This window comes from Panthera leo, chromosome B1 (genome assembly GCF_018350215.1).
Source record: "Panthera leo isolate Ple1 chromosome B1, P.leo_Ple1_pat1.1, whole genome shotgun sequence".
NCBI classification, from domain to species: Eukaryota; Metazoa; Chordata; class Mammalia; order Carnivora; family Felidae; genus Panthera; species Panthera leo.
The window spans coordinates 130799008-130824512 of record NC_056682.1 but is presented as its reverse complement, the minus strand read 5'-3'; the positions used below and the strand labels follow the sequence as shown (position 1 = coordinate 130824512).

Here is a 25505-nt window from a genome sequence, read left to right as displayed (position 1 = left end):
TTTATGGTTGTTTTTGTCATTCTTCTCTGTTCCTTTCTTCTTCTCTTGCTCTCTTCCCTTTGGGTATGATGGCTTTCTTTAGTGTTATGCTTGGTTTCCTTTCTCTTTTGTGTTATGCCTGGTTTCCTTTCTCTTTTTTGTGTATTTATTATAAGTTCATTATTTGTGATTACCATTAAGTTCATATATAACATCTTATGTGTATAGTAGGCTATATTAAGTTGATGGTCAGCTAAGTTGAACTCATTCTAAAAGCACTAAATTTTTACATCATGGACTCCCCAGTTTTTATGTATGTGATATATTTTATATCCTTTTGTTTGTGAATCCCTTGACTGATTTTTGTAAATATAATTGATTTAACTGTTTTGGTGTTTGAATCTCCATTCTGGTTTTATAAATAATCTACTACCTTTATTATATGTTTGCATTTACTTATGAATATTTTTCTTCCATAACTTTCATTTTTTAGTTATGGCTTTTTCTTTCCATTAAAAGAATTCCTTTTAATGTTTCTTAGAAGATTGGGTTAGTGATGATGAACTCCTTCAACTTTTTTTGTCTGGGAATCTCTTTATCTCTTCCATACTGAATGATGACCTTGCTAGATAGAGTATTATTGGTTGCATGTTTCTTTCTTTTAGCACTTTGAATATATCATGACACTCTTCTGGCCTACAAAATTTCTGCTGAAAAATCAGCTGATAGTCTTATGTAGGTTCTCTTGTATATAATTGTTTTCTCGTGCTGCTTTTAAAATTATCTGTTTATCACTATTTTCTTGTCATTTTAATATTTTGCCTCGGTGTGGACCTCCTTAGTGACGGTAGTCATTCTTTGTGTTCCTGGATCTGAATGTCTCTTTCCCAGATTAGGAAAGTTTTCAGCTATTATTTTCTCAAATAATTTTTATCCCCTTCTTTATTCTCCTTCTGATATCCCTATAATGCAAATGTTATTAGACTTGAAGTTGCTGAGTTTCCTCAACTTATTCTCATTTTTAATTTTTCTTTTTGCTGTTTAGCTTGCTTTCCCTTACCTTGTTTTCCAGATCACTGATTCATTTTTCTGTATCTTCTAATCTTCTATTGATTCCCTCTAGTGTATTTTTTAAATTTCAGTTATTGAGTTCTTCATCTCTACCTGGTTCTTTTTTTATATTTCTGTTTTTTTGGTTTTTTTTTTTTTGATGGTCTCAATGAGATTCTCTACTCTTTTTTCAAGTCCAGTGAGTTTCTTTATTATCATTACTTAGAATTCTCTATTAGGCATATTGCTTATCTCTATTTCATTTAGCTAGTTTGCTGTGCTTCTGTCTTGGTCTTTTGTGATATATCCCTCTGCTCATTTTGTCTCACTCTCTGTGTTTGTTTCAATGTATTAGGATGGTCAGCTATGTCTCTTGGTCTTGGAAGTAGTGGCCTTATGAAGAAGTCCTGTGATGCCCTGTAGCACGATGTCTCCTGGTCACCAGAACTAGGCATTTCAGGGGTGTCTCCTATGTGGGCTGCATGTGTACTCTCCTGTTGTGGCTGAGCTGCATTTGCCTTCAGTCAAGTCAGCTGTAATGACCCAGTTTTCCCACTGTGGATGCAATAATCAGTATTTGGTTGCTGTGCTGTTGAAAGGTCTGTCTGAGGATGCTACAGGCTTTTAGGTAGGGCATGTCAGCAGGCAGGTTTGCTGTCTGCTCTCAGTCTGTCTGCCACAGGTGCACATGCACCAAACTGCAAAATGCTCTCCCTGTGGAGCCCCTGAGAGGCTTTCAATGGTGGGCAAGGTTGTCAGTCAAACCCAATGTCTGCACCCAGTATGTCTGCCAGGGCTGCAGATGAACCAAAAGGCAAAGCACTATCCCTGCACAGCCAGCTAAAAGACTCAGGTGCAGGAACTGTGAGTTTACGGGTATATATGTTTTTTTCTTCTCCTCATGCCAGGGAAAGAATCATTTTGCAATGGCAACAGCCTTTGGTGGGGCTGCTTACAGGGTGTGTTGGGGCAGGAGCTGCTTTGGAGGGATGCCCTGTTGACACAGGTGAGTTGCATAGGGTGAGTCTGCAGGGGAATGTGGGCACTTCGCACATGGTGCTAGCAAGAGAGGTGGGATGTGTTCACATTAATTCTGGCAAGTGTCCAGCTATCTAGTCTTGCAAGGAGGAAGATAAGTGGTATCTTCTGGCACTTTTGTTCTTGGATAATTCTCCTGAAGATCCCTGTCCCTTCAGCACGTGTTCTGAGATTAGTAAATAACTCTCCTTCATAATATATAACAGTTTTTTGGTTTTTTGTCTGTTTGGTTTGTTTTTTAACTGCGCTTCTATGCTTTTACTCCCAGTGGTTATTTACCATGCTGGTTCTTTAGGACAGGGACTCAGTATCTTATCACCCTCCAGCTCTCCCAGAACTATGTCTACTGATTTTAAAAGTGCCTGGAATTAAGCTCTGCTGATAGCAAAAGCTCACTAAGTTAAGCCCTGCTGGTTTTCAAAGCCAAATGTTATGAGGGACTCATCTTCTCAGTGCTGATCCCCCCATTCTTCTATCTGTGATGTCTCTCCCATTTGTGATTGGTCTCATTGGGGGGTTTGGTTCCCAATTATGTGTCTGCCTTCTACACTATTCCATGTGGCCTCCGCTTTATGATTAACTATGGAAGGTTTGTTGTGCCAGATAACATATGTAGCTGTTATATTGGTGTGTCCATGGGACCAGGTGAATTTAGGAACTTACTACTCTGCCATATCTTCCTGATATCCCAGATTCTAGATCTTTTGTGATGTTGAGCAAGTTTCTTAAGTTTTTCTAAGCACCAAATAGACAGTGAAAAAATGGGGCAATAATACCTTTTTTAACAGGGAAGAGCAAATGACATCATTAATCCACTACTGGTATTTAGGTAACTTTTAGTGATAGTTAAGTATGAGGAAAATAAGGCAAACCTGTTGTTAAAAAGAAAACCACAGGCCCCAAATAGAACCACTTATGTTAAGGACCCATGTCACTAAACCAAGTCTTAATACCTAACCTAATTGCAGTTTTAGCACCTCCAAGAATATAAACTTTAACCATCCAAACTAATTTTGGTCAACACTAGAGGTAATCTGCTATTAGACCATTTCTGTTCCCTTTAAGAGGGTGATCTTGCCTAAACAACGTTGTTTTTTTTTTTCTTCTCCTGCCATTCCCTCTCTGCCTTTAAAAAACTTTCCTTTTCTGCAGCTTATGGAACTCCTTTCTATTTGCCTAATTCATGAATCATTGAGTAAAGCCAGTTAGATCTCCAAATTTACTCAGTTGAATTTTGTTTTATAACAAATTTTGTGGCAGTATTGACAACTGACATAAACTTCTGACAACGTTCTGAGATAAGAAACAGAGGCCCAATGCCTCACCAACACTTTTGACTTCATTGTCTTTTTCACCATTTCTGAGGGCCATTGGTGATTCCTCTGTTTGATCTCTGTTCTTTTTGCATCTATCTCCCAATCTAAGTTCCTTTACAGTGTAGACTGACAGGAGGATCACTAACAGAACGCTAGTCCTTAGCTCTTGTTTCAGTCTGCAATTTCAGTTTGGAATCCTTTCCCAGTTACAGTCCACAGTCTCCATTAATGGAGTCTGCTGGTTTAGTCCACATTGGGAAATGCTGTTGATGTGTATAGGAACTTCTATTGGCAAGTTCACAGTAACTTCTGAAACCTGGCCCTGGGTTCTATCCTCAGATTCCACATTAAGAACTGCTGGTGGCAGTTACATTTGGAATTAGTCCAGAGTCCCCATTCTCTGAGGTCCGCTAGTTCAATCCTTTTTGCTTCCTGCTGGTGTCCACAGTTTTGTTTCCTTGGTAACTATTGGTTCCTGTTAATGTGCACATGAGATAAAAACTAATTGCTAAAGGGAATCTTGGACACCAAAAACCTGCAAAAATTGGTGGGCATGGGTTGAACATTTAAGAGATGTTAGTGTGCACACCACCTAATACAAAGACTACCGCATTAGTATAAGTTGGTTACACAGTGGGTTAGATACTAGGTAAGCCATTGACTTTAAGAACGTTTCTGTGCAACAGGCACACTGTAAAACATGCACAATTCCCAACCCACCTGCATATCCCTTTTAGATAACAGCTTGGCTCTGAGAAACCCAAAGACTTGGCATCCTTTTCTAAACAGTCAAGCACACCACCTTCTAGCACACCTGCTTATTTCTAAAAACTATGGTCCCAGAATGTGTGAATATCTACAGAAATGGCAAAATTTTATTTAAAACAATAAAATTACAATGGCCACTATGAGGAATGTTCCAATAGATAAGATCATTTAAAAAGTGTACTTAAAAGTAAAACCTTCAAAATTCCAAAAATAGCTTCACTGAAAATTTCATAGCAAAAAACATAAAAGAATAAAAAGATGCAAAAAGTAATGCAAAAGACTGTAAGACTCAGACAATTCTTACTACTTCCCTCTATCCTCTTTTAGTTCAATACTCATCCTATTCCTCTCACTAAATTGCCTTACATGAGCATAAACAGAAGTCTATCAAGTTAATGACCTTACAGGCACTCCCATATCTACCTTAGAATGAGGGCCCCCCCTTGCATTATCATACTCATCTCATGGCTAAACATTTTTAAACAATAAGGTTTCTGATTATATGTTTATGTGTTTCTATTATAGAATGTGATATTAAATTAAATAAAATAAATTAAATAAAAAAGTTTAGGTGACATTTTAAGATCATTTCCCCAAATCATTTTGATAACCTTAAACTTTAAAGTTTTGCTAAGTGATGAGTTAAGTTAAATTCATTAAGTATCAAAATTATTTCCAAGTAAAATACTGACACATTAATCACTGAACATAGGCTTATTCACTTTTACAGAGGAATCAAAAATATTTGCACCTATTAGTAAACATGTTTTATACCACACTGATAAATTTTCTGTGAATAAAGCAGAAACCATAAAAAGTATAAGTTAATTTTTCTTAGGAAAAATTAGGAAAATTTTGGTCTGTTCAAATTTTCTGTTTCTTCCGGATTCAGTTTTGGTAGGTTATATGTTTATAGACATTTATCCATTTCTCTAGGATATCCAATTTTTTGGCATATAATTTTTGATAACATACTTTTATAATACTTTGTATTTCTGTGGTATAGGTTATTTCCCCTCTTTAATTTCTGGTTTGGTTTGAGTCCTCCCTCTTTTTTTTTTTTTTTTTTTTTTTTTTTTCATGATAAGTCTTGCTAGAGGTTTATCTATTTTGTTGATCTTTTCAAAGAACCAGATCCAGGTTTCATTGATTCTTCTATTTTTTAGTTTCTATTTGGTTCATTTCTGCTCTAATCTTTATTATTTTCTTTCTTCTGTTGGTTTGGGGTTTTGTGTGTTCTTTCTCTAGCTCTTTTAGTTGTAAGAGTAGGAGACAGTAATTTGAACAGACCAATTACTAGCAATGAAATTGAATCAGTGATCAAAATACTTCCAACAAAGATCCAGGACCAGACAGCTTCACAGGCAAATTCTACCAAACATTTACAGAAGCCTTTTACCTATTCTTTTCTCAAAGTATTAAAAAAAAAATAGAAGATTAAAAAAAGCTTCCTAACTCATTTTATGAGACCAGCATTACTCTGATACCAAAACCAGATAAGGACACACACAAAAAGAAAACTACAGGCCAATATATCTCGCAACAATCCTCAACAAAATACTAGCAAGCTGAATCTAACAATACATTAAAAAATTATACACCACGATGAAGTAGGGTTTATTCCTGGAATGCAAGGGTGTTTCAATATTCACAAGTCAATCAACATGATGTATTATATGGTTTTTATCCTTTGTCTTGTTGATATAATCATTATAATAGCAGCAGAAAAAACATGTGGCAAAGTACAACATCCATTCATTATAAAAACCCTCAACAAAGTAGGTTTAGAAGGAAGATAACATAATAAACGTCTATATGAAAAATCCACAGCTAACATCACCTTCAAAGGGGGAAAAGTCAGTGCTTTTCCCTTAAGGTCAAGAACAAGACAAGGATGTCCACTGTCATCACTTTTATTCAACATAGTACTAGAAGTCCTAGAGACAGCAATCAGACAACAAAAAGAAACAAAAAGCATCCAAATTGTAAGGAAAAAGTAAAACTTTCACTGCAGGTAACATAACACTCTATACAGAAAACCTAAAAGACTCCACCAAAAAACTGCTAGAACTAATAAATTAATTCAGTGAAGTCACAGGATACAAAATCAATGTACAGAAATCTGTTGCATTTCTATACACCAATAATGAAGCAGCAGAAAAATTAAGAAAATAATCTCATTTACAATTGTACCAAAAATAATAATATACCTAAGAACAAACCTAACCAAAGAGGTAAAAGACCTATACTCTTAAAACTATAAAACACTGATGGGGCACCTGGGTGGCTCAATCAGTAAAATATCCAACTCTTGATTTGGGCTCAGGTCACGATCTCATGGTTCGTGAGATTGAGCCCCATGTGGGCTCCACACTGACAGAACACAGCCTGCTTGAGATTCTCTATCTCCCTCTCTCTCTGCCCCTCCCACACTTGCACTGGTTCAAAGTAAATCAAACAAACAAACAAAAAACATTAATGAAAGAAATTGAAGATGACACAAAGAAATGGAAAGACACTCCATGCCCATGGGTTGGAAGAACAAATATTGTTAAAATGTCTATACTACCCAAAGTAATCTATGGATTTAATGCAATCCCTATCAAAATATCAGCAGCATTTTTCACAAAACTAGAACAATCCTAAAATTTGTATAGAACCACAAAAGTCCCTACATAGCCAAAGCAATTTTGAAAAAGAAAAGTTGGAGGCATTATATTTCTAGACTTCAAGTTATATTACAAAGCTGCAGTAATCAAAATAGTATTCTACTGGCACAAAAATAGACACACAGATGCATAAAACAGCAAACCCAGAAAGAATCTCACAACTATATGATCAATTAATCATTGACAAAGCAGGGAAGAATATCCAGTGTGAAAAAGACAGTCACTTCAACAAATGGTGTTGGGAAAACTGGACAGCAACATGTAAAAGAATGAAACTGGGTCAATTTCTCTTACCATATTCAAAAATAAGCTCAAAATTGATTAAAGACCAGGCACCTGGGTGGCTCAGTCGGTTGAGCATCCCACTTCGGCTCAGGTCATGATCTCACGGTTCATGAGTTCGAGCCCTGCATTGGGCTCTGTGCTGACAGCTCAGAGCCTGGAGCCTGCCTCAGATTCTGTTGTCTCTCTCTCTGCTCTTCCCCCTCTCATGTTCTCTGTCTCTCAAAAATAAATAAACATTAAAAAATTCAAAATAGATTAAAGACCTAAATGTGAGACCTGAAATCATAAAAATCCTAGAAGAGACACAGGTAGTAATTTCACTGACATTGGCCAGATCAGCTTTTTTTTCTAAATAATCCCCCTAAGACAAGGGAAACAAAAGCAAAAATAAACTATTGGGACTACATCAAAATAAAAAGCTTCTGCACAGCAAACAAAACAATCAACAAAACTCAAAGGCAACCTACAGAAAAGGAGAAGATATTTGCAAAAGACGTATCTGATAAAGGGTTAGTATCCCAAATATATGAAGAATTTATACAACTCACTACCCAAAGAACAAATAATCCAATTGAAAAATGGGCAGAAGACATGAACAGACATTTCTCCAAAGAAGACATACAGATACATGAAAAGATGCTCATGATCAGTTATCATCAGAGAAATGCAAATCAAAGGTACAATGAAATATTGCCTTACACCTATCTGAATGGCTAAAATCGACAACACAAAAAAACAACAGGTGTTGGCAAGGATGTGGAGAAAAAGGAACCCTTTCACTGATGGTGGGAATGTAAACTGGTGTAGCCACTGTGGAAAACGGTATAGAGGTCCCTCAAAAAGGTAAAAATGGACCTATCTTTTGATCCAGCAATCACACTACTGGGTTTTTACCCAAAGAATACAAGAACACTAATTCAAAGGGATACATGCATCCCTATGTTCATTGCAGCCTTATTTACAATAGCCAAGATATGGAAATAACCCAAGTGTCCATCAATAGATGATGAATGGATAAAGAATAAGTGATATATATATATATATATCTTATATACAAATATATCAAATATATATGTATCTTATATATAAATATATACATGATACATATATATATGTATGTATATCCACACACATACATACATAATGAATATTATTCAGCCACAAAAAAGAATGAAATCTTGCCATCTGCAAGGACATGGATGGAGCTAGAATATATTATGCTATGTGAAATAAGTCAGAGAAAGACAAATACCATATGATTTCACTCATATGTGGAATGTATGAAACAAATGAGCAAAGGGAAAAAAGAGAGAGAGAGAGACAAACAAAAAAACAGACTTAACTATAGAGAACAAACTGATGGTTACCAGACTGGAGGGTCCGGGGGGAGGGGTGAATAGGTGATGGGGGTTATGGAATGAATTTGCTGATCTGAGAACTGGGTGATTACAATAAAACCTTAAAAAAAAATTCATGTTATCCCTTCTGGTCCAAATTTAGACCTATTAGGTTTTTATTCTTTCCCTCCCAGGCCTAAGTATTTTCTTTGTGCTTTTCTCATTTTACATCTTAAGAAATGGTTTGAGTTTCTGCCTGCCTGGGACATTCAGATTGTCAGTTCTTTTTTTGGCTATCTATGGGAGTAATTCCAGATATCAAAAAAATTGTATCTTTTACACCTTTTTTGAGGATTCCTCTTGGGTGCATGAAGTTGTTTGATATTGCCAGAAATATTTACTGTTTGTCCTAGCTAAAACCTGAGAAGATATTTGAAAAGACTTAACAACTGTATAATCAGAAATTTGGCCAAATTGGAAGCTGATATTCAGAACCTGATATAAAACTTTTAGGCCTTCTCAGCTAAGCTCAAAGTACCCAGAGGAAAAGAAGACATTTTCATAGGTGGATGGTTGTGTCAGTCTTTTGATATCATTACACAGCAACCCAATTCTTTAAGGAATTAAAAAAAAAAAAAAAGCTGTTCTTATTTTATGAATTTAGTCTTGGCAGGATCAGAAGTGATTACAGAAGCAATTCAAAGATCACCAATCTTTTTTGCCCATCCCACAACCTCCTATTTATCTCAAAATATGTATAAATATTGTAAAAATCCTGGCCTTGAGAGAATAAGTCATTCTAGAAAGTGCTTGCATTTTTTTTTTCCTATGCTATTGAACTGTAAATGTTCAGTGTGCTGCCTGGTCTTTGCCAGGAAATTAGTCCATCTCTTTAAAATGCAAATTTCAGAGAGGTAATTTTTATCAAGAAAAAACAAGGGCTAAAGCCATTTAGAACTTGACTTGCCAAGGACAAATACAAATCTTTAAAAAAATTTTTTTAATGTTGATTTATTTTGACAGAGACAACACACACAAGCATGAGTGGGGAAGGGCAGAGAGAGAGGGGGACAGAAGATCAGAAGCTGGCTCTGACAGCAGAGAGCCCGATGAGGGGCTCAAACTCATGAACCATGAGATCATGACCTGAGCCACAGTTGGACGCTTAACCTACTGAGCCACCCAGGTGTCCCCAAATACAAATCTTAATTGTCTCCTCCACAAATATTAAAGGAAAATTTAGCTATCTAGACCAATAACCTTAAATTCAGTACAAAAAAGTAGTTTTATTAGAGCATAGAAAACAAAACTCCCGGAGACTACTATGAAAGACTATGTGAAGCATACCGTGTATACACCAGAAAGTCAACAAGTGGTAAATACCTCCTTTGTGGCACAGGCTGCCCTAGATATCAGAAGCAAACTCCAGAAGTTGGAGGGCTTTGCCGGGATGATTATCACTCAGCTGATAGTGGTCGCCAATAAAGTTTTTATGACAGAGAAGCCGCAGCCGAAAGAGAAGTGAACAGAAGACTAAAAAAGAAGGCCACCCTTCTCGCAGCAGCACTAAAAGAAACAGACACTGCAAAGATGGGAAGACCCCAACCACAAAAATGGGGGAAGCCCAGAGCCCCCTTAGCAAAGGACCAATGTGCATACTGCAAAGAGAAGGGACACTGGAAGAATGAATGTCCGAATCGGAAGGGGCCCTCAAAACCCAGCCGAGATCAGGAGGAATGCTGAGAAGGGGACCTTATTGGTCTGGCCAAGAGAGAATCAGACTGAAGGGGACACTGACTCTCCCTGTTCCTCTGCCTAATAATGTGAAGGATTCTCCCTCCTTTCCCAGGTTAATAGCTATAATTGGGGCCAACTGTGGTTAGTCTGCCTCGGGCTGGGGACTTTAAAGAATGTTCCCAAGCAGTTGCTGAAACTCCATTTGTTTCGGGGAAATTCCTGGTCTTCTTTAGCCTGATGTGGATATTCCACTTTGGTGGAAAAACATGGTGGCTGCTCCTCTGAGTTAAGGTTTTAAATTAGGTTTTCCTCCTCTGCCTTCCCCTCCCCCTAATGTTTCTGCATCAACGTGGGTGTGGTCTACGTAGCTGGTTCCAATATCCTCCTCAGTGCCTCAGGCACCATTGGCTCCTCCTCCCATCCTCAAGGTCAAGGAGTAAAGTATACCCCCTTGGACAACTAGGTCTTTTCCAAATAGAATGAATTGCTAAAGCTTTGATTACTGAACATAGGTTTGTGTTTTTAACTTCTTACTGCAGAGAAATTAAGGCTATTTGGATCTATTGGAAAACATGCTTTGTACTTAATTGGTTCATGAATTTACCATCTAAAAAAACTCTGGTGTAAACACCTCTCAGTTGGTTACTAAGTCCTCAATTGGAGACCAAGGTTTCCTAAGAGTTAAAATTCTGCTAAGTGTATTTAAGACTGATGGAAATACGGAAAGCAACCCTGTATACAGGAAAGTAGGAAGTATGTATGAAAGATATAAGGGATGGAAATTTGTTTTTGTTGATGGTAGAAGAAAATAATTTTGTCCTAAATGAGACTGGTTATTTGGAGAGAAATGGCTTTGGGACAAAGTTTGAAGGCAACGGAAAGTTGTAGAAGGTTCATGAAGGGAAATCTTTGGAAAGGAATTTTATGTGTGCTCAGGATGGACTAAGGTTGAGATGAATGGAAGTTTAAAAGTACACTGGTATAAGGTTGAAATTCTGCTTTTCTCTCTGTTCAAATGACAAAGTTTTCTTGGACTGTTGATCTGCTCTTGATAAGACAATTCAAACAAATGTTTGTCTTCCGGGAAAACCAAAGTTTTAGGTTTCATCTTTATCAGGTCTTTGATTACGTTAAAGGAGATAGGTTTTGGTAACAACTATATACTGCTATACATTCACCTTTAGGGTCTTTTATTGCCACCTTGGTTGAATAAATAAAGTTTTAAGATTTGTAATGATCTGTAATCCTATTCAGGATGTATTTATAACTTCCTAAGGTTTTAACAAACTTCCCAGGATTTAAATGGTAAATTAAGTCTTTTTGGCCAATTAGGCCCTTTTATTTTGGGTGCTAAGTTACTTGGAAAAGCACTGTCATACAATGGTAAACCTTAGGTTGTATTGCACAGGTAAATGCTGTAACTGCCCATATATATATGCAATTCCTAAAGTTTTAGTGTTTTGGTATAATGTCATCACTTAATATTCTGATTACTTGAAGTGTTATGTGTCACAGAAATAACTGAATTTCTTTGTCGATTGCATCATAATGAACTCTCATCAGATCTTTAACAATGTCTATTTCTGAGATTTTGTCATTTATAATTATTCTTATTCTCTCACAAAACGTGTCTCTTCTTCAAGGAGATTTATAAAAAGGACTTTGGGGACAAATACAGGTATTCAACATCTTTAAGGTTGATACTAAAATGGGTAAGAATTTCCAGAACTAAAAAGCTGCATTCAAATTGAACAACAATTAGGAACATGGGATTAAATGAACTGAAGAAGATTATAGTTTTATGATTCTGGTTGAAAATATTGCTGGTTCTCTAATGTTTCCTCTTTCAGAATAAGGAAACTTTCTTTTAAGATATCTATGATATACAGAAATGTCATAAAGCATTCATTTGAAAACTGAAGCATTTATCTTTTCTCTCTACATAACTTCCTGAAATTCAAAAACTCTCAGTGAATATTCTTTGTTTCATGGCAATTATAATTGTTTGCATAAGTTCAATAAGAATCTGTTCATTTTGTAACAGTTCACCATTGGAAATACTGGTTATTTTACCAAGGCTTTGACTGGAATGTCATATTTCAGAGTGACATTCATAGACTCAGATATGACCAGATAGCTTTAAGGAACTAAGGTTGGCTTTATGAAACATGGAGCCATAAAGCCCCTTGGAAATGTTGGCCTGATACCTTGCTTACAGATTTCCCAGAAGCCTCACCAGATGAGTAATGAAGGTCACTTCCAGGCAGGTGCAGGAACCTCAGGATATTTTGGGGACCTCATGAAGAGGAATATGCCCAATTCTACAGGTATTGTAGGCCTGTCTGATGGCAAGTATTTGGCAAGTTTTTTTTAAAGGCATCAAAGGGGGGAATGTTGGAGAAATGAATAAAGTACTGTGCCAAAGATGGCCGAGGGGACTAAAACAAGCTCTGGTCTCTAGCTTAGAGACCCCTCTTCCAGGTTCTTCTTGCCCTGTTTGCCGCACATGAGAAAACCCACCACAGATATGGAAGCTGACAACTATAAATTACACTTCCCACTTGCATTCAGTGCTCAGATTTTTGGAGAAACGGTCTCCTCTGAGCCCGCTGGTGTTAAATAAATCTCCAACCCACCAAGATCTCCAAATTTTGCTTGGTTTTTCTGCCAGTGTTCCAGCCTGGTTCCATAACAATATAAATATCTAATTTCCAAATAAGACAAAATACTAAAATATTAATTAATAAACATAGGTTTTTCTACTTTTGGCTTGTTACAGAGAAACTAGAAGATATTTGGAAATGTTAATGCTACATTTGAAAACTTTAAGAGACATGCTTCTAGAAATTTTAAAATATATTCATAAATTTGAAAATTTAAAAAATGCTGATGTGACCCTTCACAATTGCTTATTCTTAGTTTTGACTAGAAATTAAGCTTTCTAAGGGTTAAAGTTCTAATTAATATTTGTAATTAAAACTACTAAAAATAGGGGAAACATCTCTGTATGCCAGGAAAGGATACATTTTCAGCATAAATAAATAAATAAATAAATAATAAAAGAAGTGAAAAATTAAGATGCATTTTTTTGTTGAGGTGGAAAAAAAGTAATTTTGTCCTAAATAGAGGTTAGTTTAAGGAGAAGAACACAAAGGACAAAATCAGAATATAAAAAATAATTATAAGCAAACCTTTAGAAAATTAATATATGGTCAAGCTGGCTAAGATTTAAAAAATTTATTTTTAATATAGATTTAATATCAAAAGCTGGAGCAAAGTTAAAATTTGGTTTTGTCTTTTTTAAAAGGATGGTTTTCTTAGACTTTTAGTCTGGTTTTAGTAAAATTATTGTATAAGATTTTTTACCTTTTAAATATTAAGTTTCATAATTATCTGTGATCCTATTTAGAATAAGTGCTTTATTTAAAATCCGTTTTTTGGTATTTTTGACAAACTTCCAAAATCAAATTCTTTTTAAATTTAGTTTAATTTTCTTAGTGTTTGTTTATTTTTGAGAGAAAGAGAGAGAGACAGAGCATGAGCAGGGGAGGGCAGAGAGAGAGGGAGACAAGGAATCTGATGCAGGCTCCAGGCTCTGAGCTGTCAGCACAGAGCCTGACAGGTGTCTTGAACTCATGGACTGTGAGATCATGACCTGAGCTGAAGTCAGATGCTAAATCAACTGAGCCACCCAGGTGCCCCCAAAAATCAAATTCTTTTTTTTAAATGCCTTTTTAACTTGAAATATTCCAAAAGATTTGTTAAACAAATTGGGCATTTCATATGTAATTTACATGGAAGCACTGTCAAATAAATAATACTAAGCCTTTTTTATATTTATAGGATTGTGGTACATGTGATGAAGTCCATTCTCCTGCAAAAATGGCCCCTCATTGCCAGACTTTTGCCATTTTAATGTCCTCTGACATGGCACCAGTTTGCTTCTGAATGAGAAAATTTCATATGGAGAAATAATGGTTGTAAATTCAACAAAACACCTGCAACTAGACTTCACTAAATTGCTACCTTGTATGGTTATCAATATGTTCTTATTATTGTATATGCATTTTCTAGATGGATTAAAGTCTTTCCTTGCTCCAAGTCTGATGCCCTCACAGGAAAAACAAAAACTTAAATGTGTTTCCCATTTATGTGTACTTTCCACTATCTCCAGTGATTAAGGCATCCACTTCACTGGCCTAATCCTAGAAGCCTTACCAAAAACTTTATCAACTTAAAATTTTATCAGTATACAGCCTTTTGCTGATCCCTTGTTTCATGCTAGTATGATCAGCTACCGTAAATCTCTAATGTTTTATGCTCAAGCCTGTCATCCATAGGATGTCATCCATAAAGAAGGTTTGCTAGATCCTAATTTAAAAGAACCTGTTGGTCACCCTCTACAGTGTGGTGGCTGGTCTAAAATGTCATCAGAGGAAGACAACCCTTGAACCCCACTGACAGGGACCTTAACAAGTGCCTCTGACCACTGACACTGCTGCAAAACTAAAAGATGGTAGAGACCTCTAAATCAAATTGACAAGGAAGAGAAGTAGCTGACATTGAGGTACATGGCTTCCTGCCAAGGTTCCAGATTAAGACTTAATACATTAACTGAACATAAAACCCCTTCTTCCTCTTTTCCTTTCCTTTCCTTTCCTCTGGCATTGGCCTAGAAAGATAACACCCTCATCTGTATCTCTCAGGCCATTGCTAAGGCAGGGAATAACGTCTTTGATTTCAGGCAAAGAGAAAATCATGTGCCCCTAATTTTTCACAAGCAAAATAAGACATCTCATTAGTTGTTTCTCCTAAATTTACATTGTTGAGTTAAATAGGACTTCTCAGGAGGCTTTTGTGATTCAGGATTCACTCCTTTTGGCAGGTCTCTATTTCCCCAATTAGGGATAAATATAAATAAGGCTACAATCAAAAATGTCTCCCTACTTCTTGAAATCATTAAAAAATCTGCCAAAGTAATAGTAGCCCAACAAACATCTTTAAACTCTCCAGCCATAGTTGTCCTTGATAACAGAAGAGCTCTTGATTATCTTTTAGCTGATCAAGGAGGTGTCTGTCCTTTGAACAACATCACCTGCCATGTCTAGGTTGACAATTTTGAGGAAGCTAAAACTCAAAATAAGGACAAGCTGCTTGACTTTAAAAAGGTATGCCTTTCCATGGGGATTTTCTTTGACTTATTTGACTTTGATTGGTTTGGGTCTTGGGGACCATGGCTCCAAGGTATATTCTAAATTTGGGGAATTATCCTGCTTATAGTAATCATAATAATCTCCCTGGTCCATTATATTCTCTCAAAAAACTTTAAATGTATGTTTGCAGCTACTAACCACCAAGCAAATTATCCCCCTGAGACTGGAACATCTAAGGAACAACAACAACAATTATCAACTTAAAAAATGTCAACTGGAAAATGTGACCTATGAATATCACAGAGGTTAAATAAAAATGTCATGGCCTATTGATGCCTCACAGAGGAGCAAAGTTGTAGGAACTTCAGTGAGATAGGTTAGAGAGAAGCCAATGCCTTCAAGCTTGATAACATCTGTCAGTTAAGCTGAGAGTCTGCTCAAAAGTGAAGAATTGTTATAAAGAAAACCACAGGCCCAAAATGGTGTCACTTAGACTAAGTTCCTATAGCAGAGCTTGATACCTATTCTAATTTCAGCTTCAACCTCCCCCAGAAATGTAGTTTTCACCAGTCAGGAATACTGGTCAGTGCCAATCAGTCTGCCACCTGGGTCCTCTCCATCCCTCAAAGGAAGAGTAATATGCATGATTAAAAAAAATAATAATAAAAAACAAACAAACAAAAAAACCCCTGTGTTTTCCCCTAGAAAGTGGGCTTACCTGAAATAATTCTTTTTTTTTTTTTTTCTAATAACCTTCTTGCCTCACACTTTTTCTATGAAAACTTTTCATTTTGTGTATCTCCCTGGGCCCTCCCTCTACTTGCTAGGTGGTATGCTGCCCCATTCAGTATTTGTTTAATAAAGCCAATTAGATCTTTAAAATATACCCAGCTGAATCTTTGTTATCTAACAGAAAAAAGAGGGGAAAAGATAAAAGTAGGCAATCAAAAAGAATCCCAGGGTATTCAACAACTATCAGCATGTAACAAGAACAGGTTTATACTTTCAGAAACCTTTAACTCATTAAAGGCATAAATATATTGTGTTCACAAGTCTGACTGCTGGGCTTTATAAGTGTTGTTCTCTGGAGAATGAGATTATTGAATACATTAATATTTGAATAAATTTTTAACTGACTAAAAATCTTAAATAACTATTTTATATTACATAGAACAGGGACAGCTCACAGAACTATGGACCAACTATCCTCAACCACATCTTCCATAGGAAACTTGGTCTTAGAGAGGTTTAGTAATTTACTCAGAGTCAAAATGGCACAGGTGACTTATGCTCTAAACCACTGTTCTGAAATTCTCGGAGAGCTCTGGCATTCAAACGTTTTAATTGAAAAGTACAGATTTCAGTAACTGAAAAATTTGACTTTCTGTTATGTCCCTATGTCCAATTTATCCTTTTAAGACCTAGTTAAGAGTCTATTTTTGGTAAATGAAATTCTTGTAATTTGATTGCTGAACCCATCAAAGAATTTTATTCAGTAATATTATATATTCTATGGGGCCATTGCATCTTTCATATTATAGAAGTCTACCCAGAAGGAAAAACAATATTAGTTAAAGCATAGGTGAAAATTGTGTCAAACTACTCTAATGAATCACCTGTGTGTATAAAAATCTACCTCAAAGACATGCCTGGGAAATTAGTGAGGGTCAAGGAACTGGTAGGAATGAAGTGACAGTGTAAAAGGCCTACTCCCATGATGATTCTTGCTACGTAAGTAAGCAAAATCCTTTAAGGACAAGGATAACTGTTAATTCAACATCCTGTTTTCTATGGAGTCCTGTGCTACAATATGATTTCACTGTCCTACCTTCCCCCCTCATAGCCTGGTGTCCCAAAATCTTCAGTAACGTTTATTACACGGTAATCAGAATAGGATGCTGTGGGATGAGAAAGGCACAGAATAGGTGGGAGATAGATTATTTTATGGAAAAAAATTAGAGTCAGAATTGACAAGGAGAAATGTAATCTCAGAAATCATCAGGAATGTATTTTCCTTTCCTGTACAAACTATACTTTAGGTTAAACAAATAGTTGGTGAGTACAAGCTTTTCTCTTTAGATATACTCTAAAGAAGATAAAATAGAGTATCATGCTTTTACATGGAATCTAGGCAATGATTGGCAATGGCTGCTAACAAGACTTGAGATATAACCACACGTTCTGTGTTCCTTATAAGATATCCTTGCCAAACATCTGAACTGGATTCACATCTATCACTAGATCTGACAATTTACAGCAATGCAAGGGGCTGAAGAACATGTTCACATTAGATGTAACTGGCAAATTTTCTGACTATGGGGAGTGATACAAGACAAATAATACAGATACTTCAACAAGTAAATTTCAAGGTAAACAGTTTTGAAGAAGCTATAGATTAAAGTAGATGAGAGCGTCAGAAAACTGCAACTTAAGAATGTTATTTTAGTCTTATTTGAATCTTGATTTAAGCAAATATGAAACAGAGAAGTCTGAACACTGGGTAGAGAGTTACTTTTTAAGGATGATCATATATTGGGCTTTTGCATTAAAAAAAAGTGTCTTTAACTTTTAGAAATTAAATAATCAAATGTTTGCTTATTAAATAAGATATCTAGGTATTTGCTTTGAAATTATCCAGGTTTGGGTGGGGAGGAATGGATGGAGTATAGAAGAAACAGCATCTATCAGTTGATGATCAGTTGTGTATGTCCTTTTTCTTAACAAATTTAATAAAATTCATTTCAGTAGTCTCTAACACTAATATGTTTTTCAGAATATGACTATGTGATCTATATTTGCCAACTCCATGTATTAGTAGATTTTTAAGTATACTAAAACATTTATTAGCTATTCCAAAGAGATTATCACAAGAAACACTTTAATTACCAGATATAATTTTATCTTTAACTTATATATTTGCCACTTTATCTCTTAATAAATTTCAATTTTAACTCCGATTTAGAACTGTGCCTAATTATGCTTTGAATGTTAAATAACATTAATATTTCATATTTATGGATAGTAAAGACTTGTTTTCAAAACATAATCCATATCATAAAATATGAAATTCAGCTTCTATTCATTTTTACCACACCAAAAACAAAAACAAAAACAAGCAAACAACAACAACAAAAGTTATATAACAAATGTTGAACACTTTTGGAAACATTTTTGTTCCCAAGTTTTTATTATAGTGTATCAAGCCAGAATATATTACAGTAATAAGATACATGGGAAAAACACGCCTAGATTACGCATATACCTGCATGTTTAGGAAAAGAAGTTGCATGCAAAGTTCAATAGAGTGTATAGATGTAGTAAGAGAAACCTTCTTTTACAGAGGAATTAAAGATAATTGGGTCTATTAGTAAAGATGCCACACTGGAAAATTTACTACAAGAAGAATATGCTTCTAGGTAGTGTTAAATGGTTTATAAATTCACCAATCCCACAGAATGCTCGTGTAACAACCCACAGTTGCTGATTTCTTAGTTTTCACTAGGAGTGAAGAATTCTAAGAGTTAAGAATTCTAATCAATGTATGTTGTTAAAACTACTTAGAAATAATAAAGATCAAAGGAAACCACTATATATGAAAAGTTGCTAAGGAATGTAAAATAATTGTTTCAGAATGAGAAAGAGGAAAACATCTGAATGGCTACATGAAAGTTGTAGAAGGTTTGTGGAAAATGAATATTGGAGAAGGAATTTTATGTGTGGTCATGATGGCTAAGATCAGAATGGATTTAATTTTTTAAAATAGTTTTAATATCAAAAGTATACTGGTACAAAACTGGAAGTTGGTTTTGTCTGTTAAAAGGAAAAAATTCCCTTAGATTATTGGTCTGCTCATAATAAGACATTTTAAACATAGGTTTCTCTTTACTTTTTAAGTCATCTGCTTGGTCAGCAAAGATCTTGTGTCTTACCAAAGTGACTTATTGTGCTTCACATTGACTTGATCGGGTTTTTGATTACTTAATAAGACCCAATCTTCTATTAAGAGAGCTAAGTTTTTGTCCATCACTATGTAGCCTGTGTATTTGCCTTTAACATCTTTCGTCACTTTTGTTAAATAGATGATTAAGTCTTATTTTATAATGGTTTGTAATCCTAATTAATCAAACCTTTTGACATTTTCTTAAAATCAAATTCTAACTTCAAACTAATTTTGAGAATTCCTAGAGGAACCCTGGAAAATCTCAATGAGGTTGTCTCTCACCTTGTAAAAGAGAGATGATAAAACAATTAGGTTTATTTGGTATGTTAAATTATGTGTTAAGCATTATTAACTAAGTGATGATAAACCTTCTTAGATTATATTTGTGGACATATGATATATATTTATACACACATATATATCTATATACATATATATCTATATATACATCTATATAGAGATAAATAGATGCATGTTATAAATATGTGTTCTCAAATTTGTACAAAATTCATAAAAATATGATATATTCTGGTGTAATGTTATCGGTCATAATTCCAGCTATTATCTTAAAATGTATGTCACAGAAATAATCAAGATTCCTCATCAATTCCATTATAATGAACTGTCATCAGATCTTTATCTATGGGCATTTTAAAGTCTTTTGTTATTTATAGACCATCATTGTGTTACTCTAATGCTTTTGCAAAAATGAGATTCATGGAAAGAACCCTACCAAGGACTCTTGACCACTGACATTGCAGCCAAATTCCAAGCTATAAAAATTCAGGTGCATATCTCACACCTCCTGTCTCTGTCATGTCAGACTCCCTAACACTAGAGGCCCATTTCCCTATCTCTAGTTAACAACCCCAATCCGGAGAATTTTGCAACCAGGCTCTATACAATGAGAGTGAGACAAGGCAAGGGTAAAGAAAATAAAACCACTTGTCTATAGACCCTTACATTTTACCAGCCTCCATGGCTGTCATGCTTCCAGTCCTGAGCCACAGGCTCAAACAGGAATTACCAGAAGGCATATATGATTCAAGATTTACTAGCTTTGGCAGATCCCTACTCCCCTGGCTAGGAATAAGTATAAATGAGGCTATCTATTTTCAGGAACCACTCCTGTGGCCAACAGCACTTGCTGCACCTAGATTAACATTTCTGAGGAAGCTGAGACTCAGCTACATAAGATTACTGAACAATCCAATTGGTTTAAGAACGTGACCCCTTCAAAGGGGTCTTTCTTTGACTTGAGTCTGATTGGTTTGGGTCCTGGGGACCACGGCTGTAAAGTGCACTCCACACATCAAGAATGATCCTGCCCATAATAATCATAGTAGTCTCCCCGGTGCACTGTAGTTTCTCAAAAGATTTAAATGCATGTTAACAGCTGCTAACCACCAAGCAAATGACCTCCCTAAGAATAGAACATCATAACAGGAACAAAGAAAATGACCAACTTAAAAAATTTGAACTTGACGTTGTGAGCTGTGAGTACTATGCAGAGATTCAGCAAAAACCATGAGAGCTCCAGAGTGGTAACTGGAAGTAGTGCTAATGCCTTAAAGTATCAAATCTCTTAATTAGGTTGAGAATCTGATCAAAAGGGGGAAATGGTTAATAACAAACAACAACAACAACAAAACTGAGGCCCAGAATGGAGTCATTTAAGCTAAGCCTGATATCACCAAACAAAGACTTAATTTCATTAAAGTTTCAGCTCTCCCAGAAATGGGAATCTTAAAGGAGTCATTCGGGAATCTCCTGATGAACACTAGTTAGGTTCACTGCCTGATAAATGCCCTGCCATCTCCTAAAGGAAAGTAACCTTCCCATAACCAACCTGCTTTTTTTTACTTACATATAATTTCCTTGTTCCCACTCCCTTCTGCCTACTAGTCTTTCATTTTGTACAGTTCGAGCTCCTTTCTACCTGCTAGATTGGAAGATTCCCGATTCAAATTAATTTTTTGCTCAAATAAAGCCTTAAAATTGTTAATATGCCTCAGTTATTCTTTTAACAAATGTAAGTTAATATACTTGGCATAACAAAATTATTTTTGTTCAATTGTAGGACTTTTAGTTTTTTGTATATTTATTCTAATGCACAATGGAGATGAAAATTGCTTCTGCAAACAATCCTCTCAAGCAAAACCTACCATCATCTGGGGTTGTTAACAATGTAGGTTTCTAGGGCCCTGCAAATGTTTTATATGTTCCTTGGAAATTATTACTCCACATCATCAACTGTTTGTAAACTCTGCAGCATCGTTTGGTTTAGAGTAGAGCAATGTACTTGCTGTCAGTGTGAATATATCAAAAAACCACTTTTTAAAAAATCTTTCAGCTGGAAACCTATGAAGATTGTTGGCAAATGGATAGGGTGTTCTAAAGACTCTAAGAAGCAACACCTGATCATGTTTTTAATAATGGCTTCATCCACTGCCAGTCATCTAGGCCTTAAACATTTTCCTCACTGTGTTTACACTGAAAGATATTTTGGGTAGAACTGTTATTTTGCTGCATTGTAAAACAATGTTAATCAACCCCAAATAACTCAACAGCTCAAACAAAAGAGAGTAACTCTAATGATAAAGAAACTAAATAAAGAACTCCAACTTAAGAGAGAAAAAAGGTTCAACATAGCACCCATCTTAAAGAATCCAGTATTTGATATAGCTTGATTTGAAATCAAGCTCAGAACTCCTGTTCCAAGGAAAGTGACATAGACTGTTAAAATAATGTGCATATCATATACTCTTGATTTTTAAAAAGGAAGTAAATGAAATGTGTGCAGACAGGGCTAAGCGACATTTATTTTATTCAAAACTAATAAAATGAAGTAGGCAGGTGTAAGAATCGTTTTTAAAAATAAGGCTAAAATATATTCAATATTTTCAAATTTTTGTCAGTTCTTAGTGTTCTAATAATGTCATTTGAAATGGAGAGCAAAGAGCATCTGATTCAAAATCAGATTCTTTTTTTTTAAACAAGGAATTTTATAAAGAAAAGAAGTTGAATAATACTAATAAAAAAAACTTTGGACAATGTTATTTAATCTTTAAAACCAAAACAATATTTGTACTTCAGAAACACCACGGTACTTTAAGTCTTAATGTTATGAATAGAAAATTAAAAAATGATGTAATGATCATATTTGTTCCCAGACTATAAAGAGTGTTTAAATGCATTCTAGTAATTAACTGCTATGACATGAGAAACCATGAAAATTGACATATTCTGGTGTAATCAACACCCAAAGAATAAAAAATATTGCTAAAGAGACACTTAATGAACTCCTACCCCCTTTTCCAAATATGTATGGTTAAATTAAAATTCTATTTTTTAAGGGTAGGGTATAGTTATGGTTTAGATCTAGGGCAGAATTAAAATGATCAGCAGAATTGGTCCATTCAATGCTATACCTTTAGGAATGCATAAAATAAGGCAGCATAAGCATTAATGGCTATTTGCCATTAGAGACCTTGGGGTTGAGGCCTATTGAACTAATCTGTTCAATTATGTAGTGAGATAGATGTAAAAGAGAATGAGTTAGTGGGAGGGCAAGGCATCAGCAGGAATTAAAAGGTAATAGGCCTGGTACAGCCATAGAGACAAATCTGTAAGTACAATATTTTGAATTTTTTGCACTGCTTTTTCAATATAGCAGTATTTTAGATTCTGTTGGCCTAATTTTCCAACAAGATAGAACATTTTAGTTTTGATAATATGATCTCCTGTTGTCCTTTAGATGTTTTAGCCCACAATTTTTCTGTCACCATTTACTACTCACTTGTATAAGCATGCTTTAGGATGTGGGAAAACACACACATACCACATGTATTATATTAGACCACTGATTATCTCTGAGGCTAGCTCCTGAGACCATTGTAATTCTCTTAACTAAAAAGTGCAACTACAGCACATGATTTTCATCATAAATTGCATATGCCACGGTAAACAAAACCTAGCAACAAGACTGAGGGAAGATATAGTTCCTGGTCATCTGCTAGGCTTTCTTAGTGGCAAAGCAACCTACACTCTTCATGCGTTATACACCTACTCAGATTGTCTCAGCAAATTTACAAATTACTATGTCATCAACCATCTGTATCACTTGGGTACAGTCAAATTGATGAACACCATAAGTGTACAGTAAACACATTATACACTACACATAGTTCATACCTACAGGGGAATCTTTTCAGATTAAAAATGCAAATCTAGGGGCACCTGGATGGCTCAGTCAATTAAGCAACCAACTCTTGATTTCAGCTCAGGTCATGATCTCATACTTTGTGAGTTCAAGCCCCGTGTTGGGCTCTGCGCTGACAGCATCGAGCCTGCTTGGGATTCTCTCCCTCCCTCTCTCACTGACCCACCCCTGCTTGTGCACTCTCTTTCACTCTCAAAGTAAATAAACTTTTAAAATTCAAATCTATTTTAATTAAATGATACTTTTAGAGAAACCAGTCTTCAATAGAAATATGTATTTAGAAGCCACTTATACCCTACTTTGGATAATTTATTAGCATACTATTTATTTTCTTCTGCCCTTTTATTTTTGAGTCTTGGCAATCCCCTCAGAGAGAGAAAGATAAAGGTAACAGATGCAATTAAAATTAGTTTGACTTTTTAAAGGCTTAAAATGAAGGAGAGTGCAAAATTAATACATTAACCTATTTGGGAATTTTTTTGGATGCCATTTATCAGTATTACCTCTCAACCCATTTTTAAATACATTGAATCATAAATTACAAAATAACTGTTCTATAAATCAAGAATTAGTGTGAAATCATATTTTAGAAGAAATTTCCATTGTATAGCCAAGTGGTAATATTCTATCTTAAAACTTTATTCTTCTTGGTAAGCATAGCAAGCAGCTCAGTCACTGCCATATTTATGACCATGCCATGTAATTAGCTGACTCACCTAATAAGACTTCACAGGAGAGCAACACCGCCAGCTTTTTTTTTCCTGTTACTTGGTTATAGACCTAGTTCCAAACACTAATGTACATTGGGAAGTCTAGGAATAAACTATTTTTTGTTTTCACATATAAAAATTAATCCTCTTCTTCAATTAATGAAAAATGCTACTACACACACACACACATTTTTTAAAAATTTATTATTTTAAATTTTAAAAACACCCCCTTGGATAGTGATTGAATGAGACATCAAAATAAAAGGTCAAACTAAGAAAGATCTACTCTTGTGTTAAGCTCAGAAGCATCCAGTCATTTTACCTTTCAAATGCACTGATATATGGAGGCAAGTCTTAAAACTAGCAACTGGGTACAGAATCAATGAGGAGTTAGAGATCAGGAGTCTTCTTCTATATTTTAGGGATGTTAGGAATGCTAAAAGGCTCCCAGAAAGAAAAAAATCTGCCATCAAAATCTCAGTGATCCAAGATCCAGGTATTTGTTTTCAAAACTCGGGGGAAACTGGTCTTAATATCTGACTGGGAGAAAATATGTCAGGCAAAATGAACTGCTCATACACCAAAGACTGGATGGGACCAATAGGGCTCTGAAGCACAGAGTGAATACAGTAGCTTCAAGACTAGTGGATGTTAAATCTGGGAGGAGAATCTTAAAGAGCAGTATAAAGATGTGTCTTCTTCATCTAAGAAAGTAAGACTAGGAAAGGCCGTAAGAAAGCCAGAGCACAGCACAGTACATGTAATCAGATGCATGTGATATCTGAGGTTCCAAGAGTCTCCTTGCTACTGGGAACAGAGGCCAGTCACATGTGAAAGGCTTTGAAGAAATGGAAGAAAAACTCTTCAAGTGGATCTCAGCCTTCAAGTTGGAATATCTTTATATTCCATAGTATCTGGAATTCTATAGTGTACGTATACATAAACCATGTATATGTCACAGTAGCATCTATGACTGACAAAAGAACTCTGGGAACAAGGCCCCACAGTTGTCACTTTCTGTGGGTGTTGCAATTACCCTATCCTGTAAATTATTTCATTGTTAAGCTTTGTCACACTATTACGGTCATTACTTTCTTTTGGTTACTTAGAAAAAGTCTCCTCTGAAAACCTCTATCCATGTTTCAACACATCGGAGATAAAAGGAAATCTACTTAAAAGATTATCAAGAAAGGTAATGGCCTGGGTGTATCCTTATAAGGTCATTCAAGTAAAATATTAAAATGCTTAATTTTCCATTTTACAACTAAGGTTCATTTATAGCTTACTCTATATTTGGTACT

At 35.4% G+C, this 25505-nt stretch overlaps 1 protein-coding gene and 1 long non-coding RNA gene across 7 annotated transcripts in view; one reads left to right on the top strand and one right to left on the bottom strand.

Moving 5' to 3' along the window:
- SNCA (synuclein alpha) overlaps window positions 1-25505 on the bottom strand; it is a 154144-nt gene that overhangs the window by 15063 nt on the left and 113576 nt on the right. The gene's annotated exons all lie outside the window — the stretch shown is intronic.
- Window positions 1-25505, top strand: part of LOC122218046 — a 263924-nt gene that overhangs the window by 206743 nt on the left and 31676 nt on the right. For 4 of the 6 annotated variants that reach the window (XR_006201820.1, XR_006201821.1, XR_006201825.1 and 1 more), the window contains exon 1: window positions 25202-25396. This is a non-coding gene — a long non-coding RNA (uncharacterized LOC122218046). Of the gene's footprint in view, window positions 1-12397; window positions 12507-15237; window positions 15348-25201; window positions 25397-25505 lie in introns of those variants that run through there. The other 2 variants (XR_006201823.1, XR_006201822.1) reach the window with 1 other exon arrangement.